General features: G+C 30.4%; 1 pseudogene; it reads right to left on the bottom strand.

Moving 5' to 3' along the window:
- Positions 1 to 2,765: 2,765 nt before the first annotated feature.
- On the bottom strand, positions 2,766 to 7,254 carry LOC120216879 (annotated as a pseudogene).
- Positions 7,255 to 11,098: the final 3,844 nt, after the last annotated feature.

The raw sequence follows: 11,098 nt of genomic DNA on the forward strand, positions 1-11,098 counted from the left end.
CATGCACCATACATGACCATAAAAATACAATACACACAAGGTCACACATAATAATATTGCCTATAAGGCCAGACATCATATCATCACCACAAAATTTATAGAATAGACATATGCATTAATCATAGATAGTCAACATAAGTTATCACATACTTAAGCATCATCTAATGTTTTTATATTAAGGTAACCCATTAGTTGTATGGATGTTTTAACAATTTTCCAAAGTCTAGAGCCTTAAAACTAATCATTAAATTTAAGGGGTGTTTTGATAATTTTATAAGTTAAGGGTAATTTAATAATTCCACAACTTCAGAGAACATTAATCATTTTAGCATATAAGGTGACTAGTCTTTTAAACATATGAAGATGTTTTAATCATTTTAACAGAGAGACATTTCGATCATTTTAATACACATAAACATCTTAATCATTCTAGGCATACAAGGTCTTTTAGTCTTTTCCAATCACTTAAGACTATCAAATTTGTTTGTTCATATTTCTCTGTTTATATCAAACGGTTTCAAATTTAATTATTAATTTATAAATATCACATTAAATTAATTTTTTTAAATAAAAAGTGTACAACTTCTTTTAATGATAAATAAAATTGTAAAACTTAAGAGAAATCAAATATGGTGAGGGACATTAAAAAAAGTCACAATAACACAAAAATCTGAAGAAAAAGTCATATTAGATGACAAGTTTGACCCCAGTCTAAAAATAAATAAAAAGAGTCTGTTTGTTCAGTTGTAATTGGTTTTCTGGAAATTGAATTCTGAAAAATAAATTACTGAAATTTGAATTCTGGAAAATAAATTACTGAAATTTGAATTATGGAAAATGAATTACATTTCTGGAAAACGTTTTCCGAAAATATTTTTCGTAAAATGAATTATATTTTTCTAAAAAACATCTAGAAAACGTTTTACGGTGTTTGGAAAATATTGTTTAAACCTCTTTTCCACTAATTGATAATTTTTTTTAAAATTATTTATTACAAATATTAAATACAATAAATAATATTATTTATCATAAAACTTAATATTATTATTTTTAAAATATTAAATAATTTATTTATTATTAAATATTATTTTTATAATTTTATTAATAAAAATAAAAATATTTGTATATTTTATTGAAATAAAATATTATAAATTATATTAATTATTTATTAAAGTAATAGTGTTATATTATATTTTAAAAATATTAATTAGTATATTTTAAATATCTTTATTAAAATATTATTAGATTTTTATATTAATATTAAATATATAAATAATATTATTCATTACTAATAATATTATTTCTATGAAACTAATAAATAATATAAATTTTATTAATAATTTATTATATATTATTAAAATAAAAATATAATATATTATATTATTATAATATAATTGATTATTTTATTATAATATTAAAAATATAATATTATATTATTAGAAATATAATAAATATATTTTAATAATATTTTGATTAAAATGATATTAAATATTTTATTAATATTAAATTCATAAAATAAAATTGTTTTGAGTATTTATTCTTTGAAGTGAAAAGTTCGGAAAATGACTTACGGAAAATCAGACTGTAAGTCATTTTCCAGAAAACACAAAGGAAATTCTATTGACCAGAAAAATGTTTTACGTTGACCAATCAGTTTTCCTCCAACCAAATACTGAAAATATTTTCCGAAAAACAAATTACGTGAAATAAACACGAGATTTCGGGGAAAACCAATTCCGTAATTGGTTTCCCCAAACAAACAGACCCTAAATATGAATAAAAAAAAGCCAACTCATACAAGACCTTTTAAAAAGACAACCCATACCATTAAACTTGTTGGTAATCTTTGTTTTGAACCATTACCCTTTTAGATCATTATCACATGATGTATCATCATGTAGCAATGTAAACATTATTGTTGGATGCATAGTTGCTATGTTGCATTCACGGTTTTCATAGTCGGACACTGGTAGGGAGCTTATAAATCGGTTAAGAGTAAATTAGTTTATTAGAATGAATTAATTCTATTAATTACTTAGTTTTTGCAATAAATTATAAAAATATTTTCAAATGTATTTAGATTCTCATTTATAATTCCGTTTTGTATTCAGCTATGATCTGTTTACTTCCATTCAATCAAAATTTATGCAAAAGTTAAGTTATCTAGCTCGTCCGAGTTATATTTAATTTATATATTTATATATTTTTAATTTTTTTTAATATATAATTATTAATGTTGAATTTGCTTTTAGGTTTGAAAATATCATCCTTTATAATTGCTCATACCTACTTCTTTTTTTATAAAAAAATAGAGTTGTATCAAATCGTTTTGAGTTAGATACGACCGAACACCTATAAAGTTATCATCTTATATAAAAGAAACGATAACTTTAAATGTCTACATCTAAATTCAGAACCAAAGTTAAGTTCAATAGTCAATTATTCAAATTAAAACATCCTAATTTCAACTAAAAATTGATGTCATATTTAAAAATATATATTGTCTTGAGTTATTTTTTTTTAAAAGAACTTCAATATAATATAAGTATTTCCGGGTTAAGGGCTTTAGACCCAAGTGATGGGGTTTGGGCTTGTTTGATGCAGGCTTGAGTTTTGAGTTTGATTTAAATATGAGCCCATTAGTGTTTTATGGTTGAATAATGCAGTTTTCTTGAGGTACTCAGGTGAAATAAAAAATGTATTTTAAAGATGTTTGTTTTAATAAATATGATGTTGGAATTTCAACATAGTTTGCAGCTAAGGGGAAAAAAGAGACATTGCAACTCTTTAAATGAGACCCTTGGAGGGAATCTCCAATCAGTAAAAGAATCATACAAAGATAAACCATCTACAGAGAAGTTCCCTTCCCCTGAAAAGAATTAAGGAACCCCCTCCCCCCCCCCCCCAAAAAAAAAAAAACAAACAAAAAATGAAAACATTTGCTTGGTATTACAGTTACAAAAGTGGTCCTTATCCAACCATAGTTCTTTGGTGTCAAACAAATTTGTCACCTTCAAACTAATTCCATTAGGAGGGGATCACCTTCTGCCATTATTCTTATTAGCTTTATGAATTCCTCTTCACTCGACACCTTCCATGGATGAACTGCCGGTGCTTGTGCCCAATAATGCTTTGAGGAAGAATTAGTTAAAGGTAGATCTTGCTTATACACCATTGTACTAAGCACCGAATCGAAATTCCTGGGTGAATCCATTGACAGAAAGAACATGGGTACAGCAACCTTTTGATGGATATCTAATTGGCCCACCAGGCTAACCAGATCAACAAAGTCTGCCACAAAGTGCCGAGGAACGTAGAATATCTCAGAACTGCAAATTATGAGGCTCTGCTCATTCTTCACAACTTCTTTATAGTTTACTTGTAAGTGAACTGGCATTGCACTAACAACTTTGTTTACCATGTCTGCTTGCTTTGAATACCAATCCGAATTTTCTTTGGTTGTCACGGTTGACCAAGACATGGATACCTAAATCACATCAAATTGCCAAGACAAATAATAACGACTCATTAGTTACTCATGATCAGCAATTTTATAACAATTGAAACTGCTTCCTTCATTAAACGGCAAATCTATTGAAAAACACAAATACCTACCAGAACAATATATAATCATTTATAAATGGTAAAAAGAAACAGATAAAAGCCAAAGTCCTAGGGAAAAATTACAAATAAAAATTAGTTTTAAATATTTAAAAGAACATATCAAGAGTAGGCACCAAAGAAATAAAATGCTAACCGAGAAGGCTTGGGTACCTTATCTGTAATCCATAGCTTAGTCTTGTCTGCCTGTAGTAGATTCCAGTAATTAAGAACGGTATCATCTTCAACAAATAAAAAGCCATCTGCACTAGGGAACCGATTAAATATCTTGGGTAGCTGCCTGTAAAATATGTTATGAGATAATTAGTAAACATGACAGATGCCTGGTAAAATAGGTATGGCTTCACTTAAGAGCTAAGTTTCCATGATTATCAATTATTAATTGACCATTTAACAACAATTTGCTGCCTTTAGGAAGTGTTAGTTCAGAAGAAAGGAACACACCAACAACCTAATTGACTTAATGCCAAACCTAACTTACATGTCAGCATAATAGGAAAGAAAAGGCAATTATGGTGTAATTTATATTAGAAAGATCCATTTGCACTATAAGATAACTCCTTCAAGGAGATGATTAATTATTTACACAATTAATTTATTCTGAAAATAATATGGATGTGCATTATTTTTTACCCTCCAAGGTTGTGCTTAAGAGGGAGGTTTAAACAGCAATAAAGAAAATTCTTAGTCAAAAAATAATCATGAATCTACAGATTTTGATTGAAAGAGATGTTTCCCCTCAATTCATCCTACAAGGCAAAAACCTCATTGAAGTCAGTGAGAAGAGACAGCCTAGGTATGATGCAGCAACAAAAAGCAGAGATGCTAAAAAAGAGAGTGGCTCGACAAGAAAGGAACAGGTTGTCGAGCATGATGAATAAAATCAGAAAAGAGGACAATATTTGAGATTTTAAAATATCTGATGATACTATCTAGAACCAGCAAATCAAAAGGTTGCAAAACCCAGTTTCAAACACTATAGTGTATCTTCTTTATGCAAGGATTTATTAAAATACAACTTTTGCTGCTCAAGGCTAACAAAAGCCCTTTGCATAAATAACCGAGTCAAATACAACTCACAAAGTATATCTAGTATATTTCGAGTTAATAGCTTGATTTAATGATTGTGCAAAAGAAGAAACCATGCCTGGATATTGGAACAGCTAGCCCCAATTGGAGAAAAAATCTAATACCAGAAACATTCCAAGCACCTATAACCTTTTTGTAAATGATTCCATGATTTCCATCATGAAATTCTTGTGAAAGCATTTGAGCAGTGAGAATCATACTTCCTCCAACCAATGTTCAAATTTGTATGTTAATTTCAATAGTTCACTCATTTTTTATTTTATTTTTGAGTTCAGATAAAATGATTAAGGGCTGCTTTATACAACACATATCACCCTCCACAGACAAATATAGACTCTGCTATTAGTAGTTCTTAATTTCACTACCTCAAATTTTATAAAATAATTTGAATCAACAAGATCAAAACAAAATCGAAGGTTAAGATCATGACTTCCTAGCTAAGGATGAAAAAGAAATAAGGCAAATTTACACTCTAGTGGCTCAAAGGAAAAGCTATCTGGAAAACCAGAATGTAACTTCATTCTCCGAAGAAAAATTCAAAAATCAAAGATCTAAGCAAGATGCACCATAGACAAATAAACTGATAAACTAAAAGCATAATGTCTTGGTTAAGGAAATGATTCTTCAGGAAACTTACTTGTAAAGGTGACCTAATTGACCTTCTTCAACAGCAAGATCTGAATTCTTCTTCGCAGACAAAATAACCACAGTTTTAAATATCCGCCCGTAAAGCAATCTCCACTCCAAGGCAGTACGTTCCACAGGACCATTACAGAACATTATAAGCACAACATTTCCGAAATTCTTCCTCCAACGAATCAAATTCCCAATCTCAGAACTAACCGTTCCTGTTTCTTCCACTGCTAGATGAACAGATGGCAGTCTCTGAGGGATAAATTCTTTTCGATCCCCATGACCAATAGTTGCCCGTGGTCGGTCCAATTCTAATGTCATCAACCTTGGTTGCTGATAACCAACAGCAAGCAAGTCTTGAAGCCAAGCAGCAGTAAACTTGAGGTCCTGCTCGGTCCAAAACCCCTCCTCTGCCATAGCATAACTCAAGTCCAATATCTTCTCAAATAACCTATGCTTATTTGATCTCCACAACACCAGGAATTTGATCAAACGACCTACATTCAGATGAAGATCCTTCTCATCTGAAAAGGGGTATGCCTCGATTCTGTCATACCGATGAACTGTAGGTGGATACACAGCTACATAACCACCAATCTCCCACAAAAGCCTCTGTCCCCAATAACCCCTCAATACATCTGAAGCCATTGTGCTAACAGAAACAGGGAGCATCAAGGCCCAAAATGCTGATGAATGGTAAATCGTATTAAATGAATTCAACGGTACCATCATACCTTGCGGAAGTGCCACTTTGGGTGCATGCTCATCAAACCTAATATCAAAGGCTTCCAATCCCAACTTCCTAGTAAAATAGAACACCGAATCAACATCCGGTAACCCATTTGAAATTCCTTGCTGTATAAACTGTTCCCCACCAAAAACCTCAGTGTAAAACTCCTCATGTCCAATTTCACCTACATTCTCCAATGGCAACCCCCTAGGCCAAACCGACCGTTGCCCGAAATGAATATAAGGGTTGACTATTTTCCTATCAGGGTTATCATGACTATACTGCAATATAACTTCTTGCCTAGCTCCTTCCCCCACCAATTCTACATCAAATGTTTACCTATATCATTATCAATTACTTCACCCCGATCATCGGCATCAAAGACCTTTTTAGCACCATGTTGAATCGCAAACAATAACCAACACTTTTTCTAACATAAGAATCATAAGGCAAATGATCCACAACACGGAAACCCAAACTAGCTTGCATATCTAAGGACAAAAAAATGGCACCTTTTAAGCTCCAGTCTCCGGGAGTCTTCGAGTTCCCAATTGCCAAAACCTGCCACCCTTTAATCTTCACCATCTTTTGCAACGCATCGGACGGGTAACTCGAAACGGAGACAACTATCCACTGCTCCGATCTGAAATTAGCGTACGGAGTAGTCTTGTCAGTAATGGGTTTGACTGAATTCCAGTTGATTTGAGGGAGAGATATGGTATCCATGGCGCGTTGGGTCTGGGATTGGAGGCAAATGAAGGAAGCCGTGTCGGTGGAAGTGTAGAGGAAGAAAACGGCGGCCACAGTGGAGACCAGGACAAAGATTGCTATGATTCTGTATAAATTCTTGGAAACCCATGTGGAAAAATCGAGGCTTTTGGACTCAGAGAACCTGTTGGGTTGAATTGTAGGGAGGGTTCTGATCTGGGAAGGCTTAGAAGATTTGGGAACTGCACGGTCTTGGACCAACATTTGATCTTTTGCTTATGGAATCTACAAAGCTAAAATCAGGGTAGATCTTCACATATGATCCTCAGCTTCACTCATTTAGCTTGACTCTATACTTTTTTGTTTATGTTGAGTAAATGAAGCAGAATTGATAGACAATCTTTCTTGTGGTTGCCGACAAGTGAAGGGAAGAGAGTGGTGGGTTTGGGCAGGCTTTAATGTAAAATTTGTATGTAAAGCAACTACTAGTAGTTTGGCCTTCTGTGGGTCGTCTTCTGGGGAAAAAAAGGAAACTTTTCTATTTTATTTTGCTTTCGTTTTCTAAGTATACAAATATATTCCCCTTTGTGAATCTCATTTTTTATCCTAGTAACTTTAACATTTGTTGTTTTATGGTTGGACTAGGATGATTGAGCACTTCAGCTTAAGAACTGGCCCGAGAGCTTGTGGTTGTGATGGCTGGCAGTCGGCAGAGAATTTAAAAGCTCTAGAAGATGCATACAGAGCACTAAATCTGGCAAAAACGTCTCCCTCCATCATTAAAACCCTTGCATATTTCTTGAGCTCTGCAGCAGGCAAGGATTCTGCAAGACTTTTTGACCGAAAATATGTTTCTCGTATGTATTTGTATTTTCCTTTACGGAACGTTCGATTCACATAAAAATATCATTATCATTATTAAAATAATAATTTTAAATATATATATATATATATATATACTCATATTTAATTTAATAACATTCTTTTTCATAGTAATAAAATATTTTTGGTTATAATTTTTGAATTTTTTTCAGGAATGTTATTTTTCCCCTTTTCTTAAGTATTAAATAATTTTCTCCCCTTCAAACAATAATATTCTTGAAATAATATAATATATATTATTTTTAATGGTTTCACATTTTTTTAATACTTATTATAAAATAATATGATTCATATAAAATAAAATATATATATATATATATATATATATATCCAATTTTGATTATTTATTATGTATGCGTTTAATAGTATGGATGTTGGAAATCTTCTGTTGTATTATTAATATTTGTTTTTGTCATATTGATTTCATTTTTTAATTTATTTATTAACATAATTGGAATATATAATATCTAATATATATATACTATAAAGTATGCATGGCATGATTTTAGTATATATTCATTTAACATATTTACAAAAAATATAAAAGTAAAATCTAAAATGTTTTAGATAGTAATAAAAATCTACTGAATATATTTTATTTTATTTTATTGTCTCTAATTTTATTCTATAAAGTTTCTGATTGAATTTTAACTTGATCGATATTTTTAATATCGTAAATTTGAATATATTTGAGTATAATTATCTTTAATTTAAAATTTTTAAATTATTATAAAATAATCTATTAAGAAGCTGATAAAATAAACTATCAACACAATTTTAAATTAAGGGGGGCTAAAGCATATAATAGTTAGATGCTGTCTGTAATGTTGCAACTACCCTTTTTTAAATTTGTTTTGAGCTGGCAAAGGATGACGTGGATGGCTTGTCTAACTCTAATTTCAGGTTTATGATAATGAGTTGGTTGGTCTTTCTTTTGTCTTCTTTAATTTTTGGTTAAATTTTCGCATTATGTGATATTATATAGCCCACAAATCTAATTCTGATCTTAAAAAAATTCCATCTAACCTACTCCAACCATTTTTTTACAAGAGTTGCATTATACTATTGATTACAAATTTAAAAGCCCCCTACATTCGAGTCACAAAATAAAATTAATCGATATAAAATAATAATCAAATAAAATTATTACCTTGATCGATTAATTGAAATATGTTAAGTGGGGTGGTGAATTAATCTTTTAAAATTTATTGTAGAAGCAATCGAAATATTAAAAGTTATGCACAATGATTTAGAGTGGTCACACTTTTAAACAAAGTCTATATACTTTTAATAATATATCTTATCGTTCTTGAAATGTTTTGAGCTTGTTTTTATACCTTCTCTATGTTTACTAATAGTTAGGAATGCAATAGAGTAGTTGCCTACAAAGATATAAATCATTTATGATAACAAGGGATCAATTGTTTTGTGAAAGAGATCAATCCTTTTTTAAATATTCGACCGTTGCAAGTCAAGAGGTCGATCATTCGAGGGAAGAGACCTTTCCATTTTATCAAGGGATCAATCCTTCGAGAGAAATAATAGATCTTTTTAGTCTTTTCTATAAAGTAATCAATCTTTTTGCATGGTGAATCGATTCAATGGCTACTGTGATCATAGGGATTTAAATGTAAAAATGATTAAGTATGAATTTAAAAAAGAATGATTCAATTAGAAAATATTTAAAACATATTTTTAAATTTATTTTAATCTTTAAATTATTTTTAAAAGATTTAACAAATCTGATTATGTTTAGAATTTTTTAACAATTATTTATTATAACAAAATAGAAATACGTAATATTCTCTCTTTAATACTATAACAAAAGCTCCTCTCCAGTCTCCAATCATAACATGCTTCACTGAAACAAGAGCCCATGTCCTAAGTGATATATCAGCAAAACCACAAAATCGACTTTGATATCAAATATATTTTCCAAAGTATCGTAAAAGTAAGATCTTGTCAATATATATATATATTATAAGTAAGATAGGTTAAAAGGTTAATGATTGTATTTAAAAATTTTAAATTATTATATAATTTATTTATTTTTTATTAGTAATTTATTTTTATTTTTAAAATTTTTTTCTTTAAAATTTGCGAACTTGTTCTAAAATCATATTCGAAAAGTAATAGTAATGAAGGCACAAAGAAAAAGAATGATTGCAAAGCCAGACAAAACAAAGTCTAGCACCAGAATTTATTCACAGGGAATAGAAAATAAAAACCCAACTCATTGTGAGAACAGAAGCAAGCGTCAGGCCTTCAAGATCCAGAACCAGATTTAACAATGAAATTCCGGCGGCTGATGGGATTCATCACCACTGGTGGACCAGCCGTGCGTGGCCATGCCTGAAATTTCTTATCAGTTTCTTCCCACCATTTGTTGCATTTTACAGTGCGAGGTGTAGTCCCTGAGTTGAGGAGGAGACACAACAATTCTTAAACCTTTGAAATAATCGATATTAAAAAGCTTCAGAAACGAAACAGCAACTCACCTCCAAAAAGCTTATTATCAGAAACAAGCTGATCAGATACATAGGCAATGGCAAAGGATGCTGCAACAGACGCAATTATATACTTCGCTGCCATTTTCAAGCTGTAAGCCAAGAAACCATGCCCAAGATAAAAAAAATACATAAAAATTGGGGTGCAGCAATGAATTTCAAGGTGTAGTATGAAAGAACAATATACATGGCAGACAGTATGAGTCTAAAATACAACTAGTTAATATAAGACTAAAAAAATGATAAAAATCGATTGTAACCGAAAATCTTAACAAGAAAGTAACTCCTTAGGTTAATCTGGTTAATATTTTAGGTTATTATGTTCTCCATTTCATAAAAAATTATATAAATTATGTAACTATTCCGGTTGAAATCTAAAAAATTATCGTCAAAATATTCTTGGTTGAATCCGAAATTATTAACAATTGTGTAATTTTTTAAAGTAGACAAATAACATTTTAGATTATAATTCAATATAAAATTTTCGATTATAACTGAAATTATTATCCACCTAACAAAGGATTATTCAGAACTAATATGATAACATTTTACACTAAAATCCGCTGTAAATTTATCTTGGTTAGGCCGCCTACCAGCAGAACTACCACCTAACAAAGAGTTATTTAGAACTAAATTATCCAACGTACCAGAAATTCAAATGACCTGACATTTACATTCCTAGTATGATATGTGCATCAAATCAGTGGCAATTTAAAACGTTATTTAGGAAGAAACTCACAACTATCATCATCTATAGTGGTTATCAACATGATGGTACCCTATTCTATTGTCTTTCAAAATGAATCAATCTCCTGATCTCATTCAATTCAATATTAATAAAATCCATTCAAACTCAAAACGTGAAAGAAAAAACCTTTATCCCCCCAAAATAAATAAAACCGGAAAGAAGAAAGACACCCACACACGC

This window comes from Hibiscus syriacus, unplaced genomic scaffold, assembly GCF_006381635.1.
Source record: "Hibiscus syriacus cultivar Baekdansim isolate YM2019G1 unplaced genomic scaffold, ASM638163v2 tig00000765_pilon, whole genome shotgun sequence".
NCBI lineage: Eukaryota > Viridiplantae > Streptophyta > Magnoliopsida > Malvales > Malvaceae > Hibiscus > Hibiscus syriacus.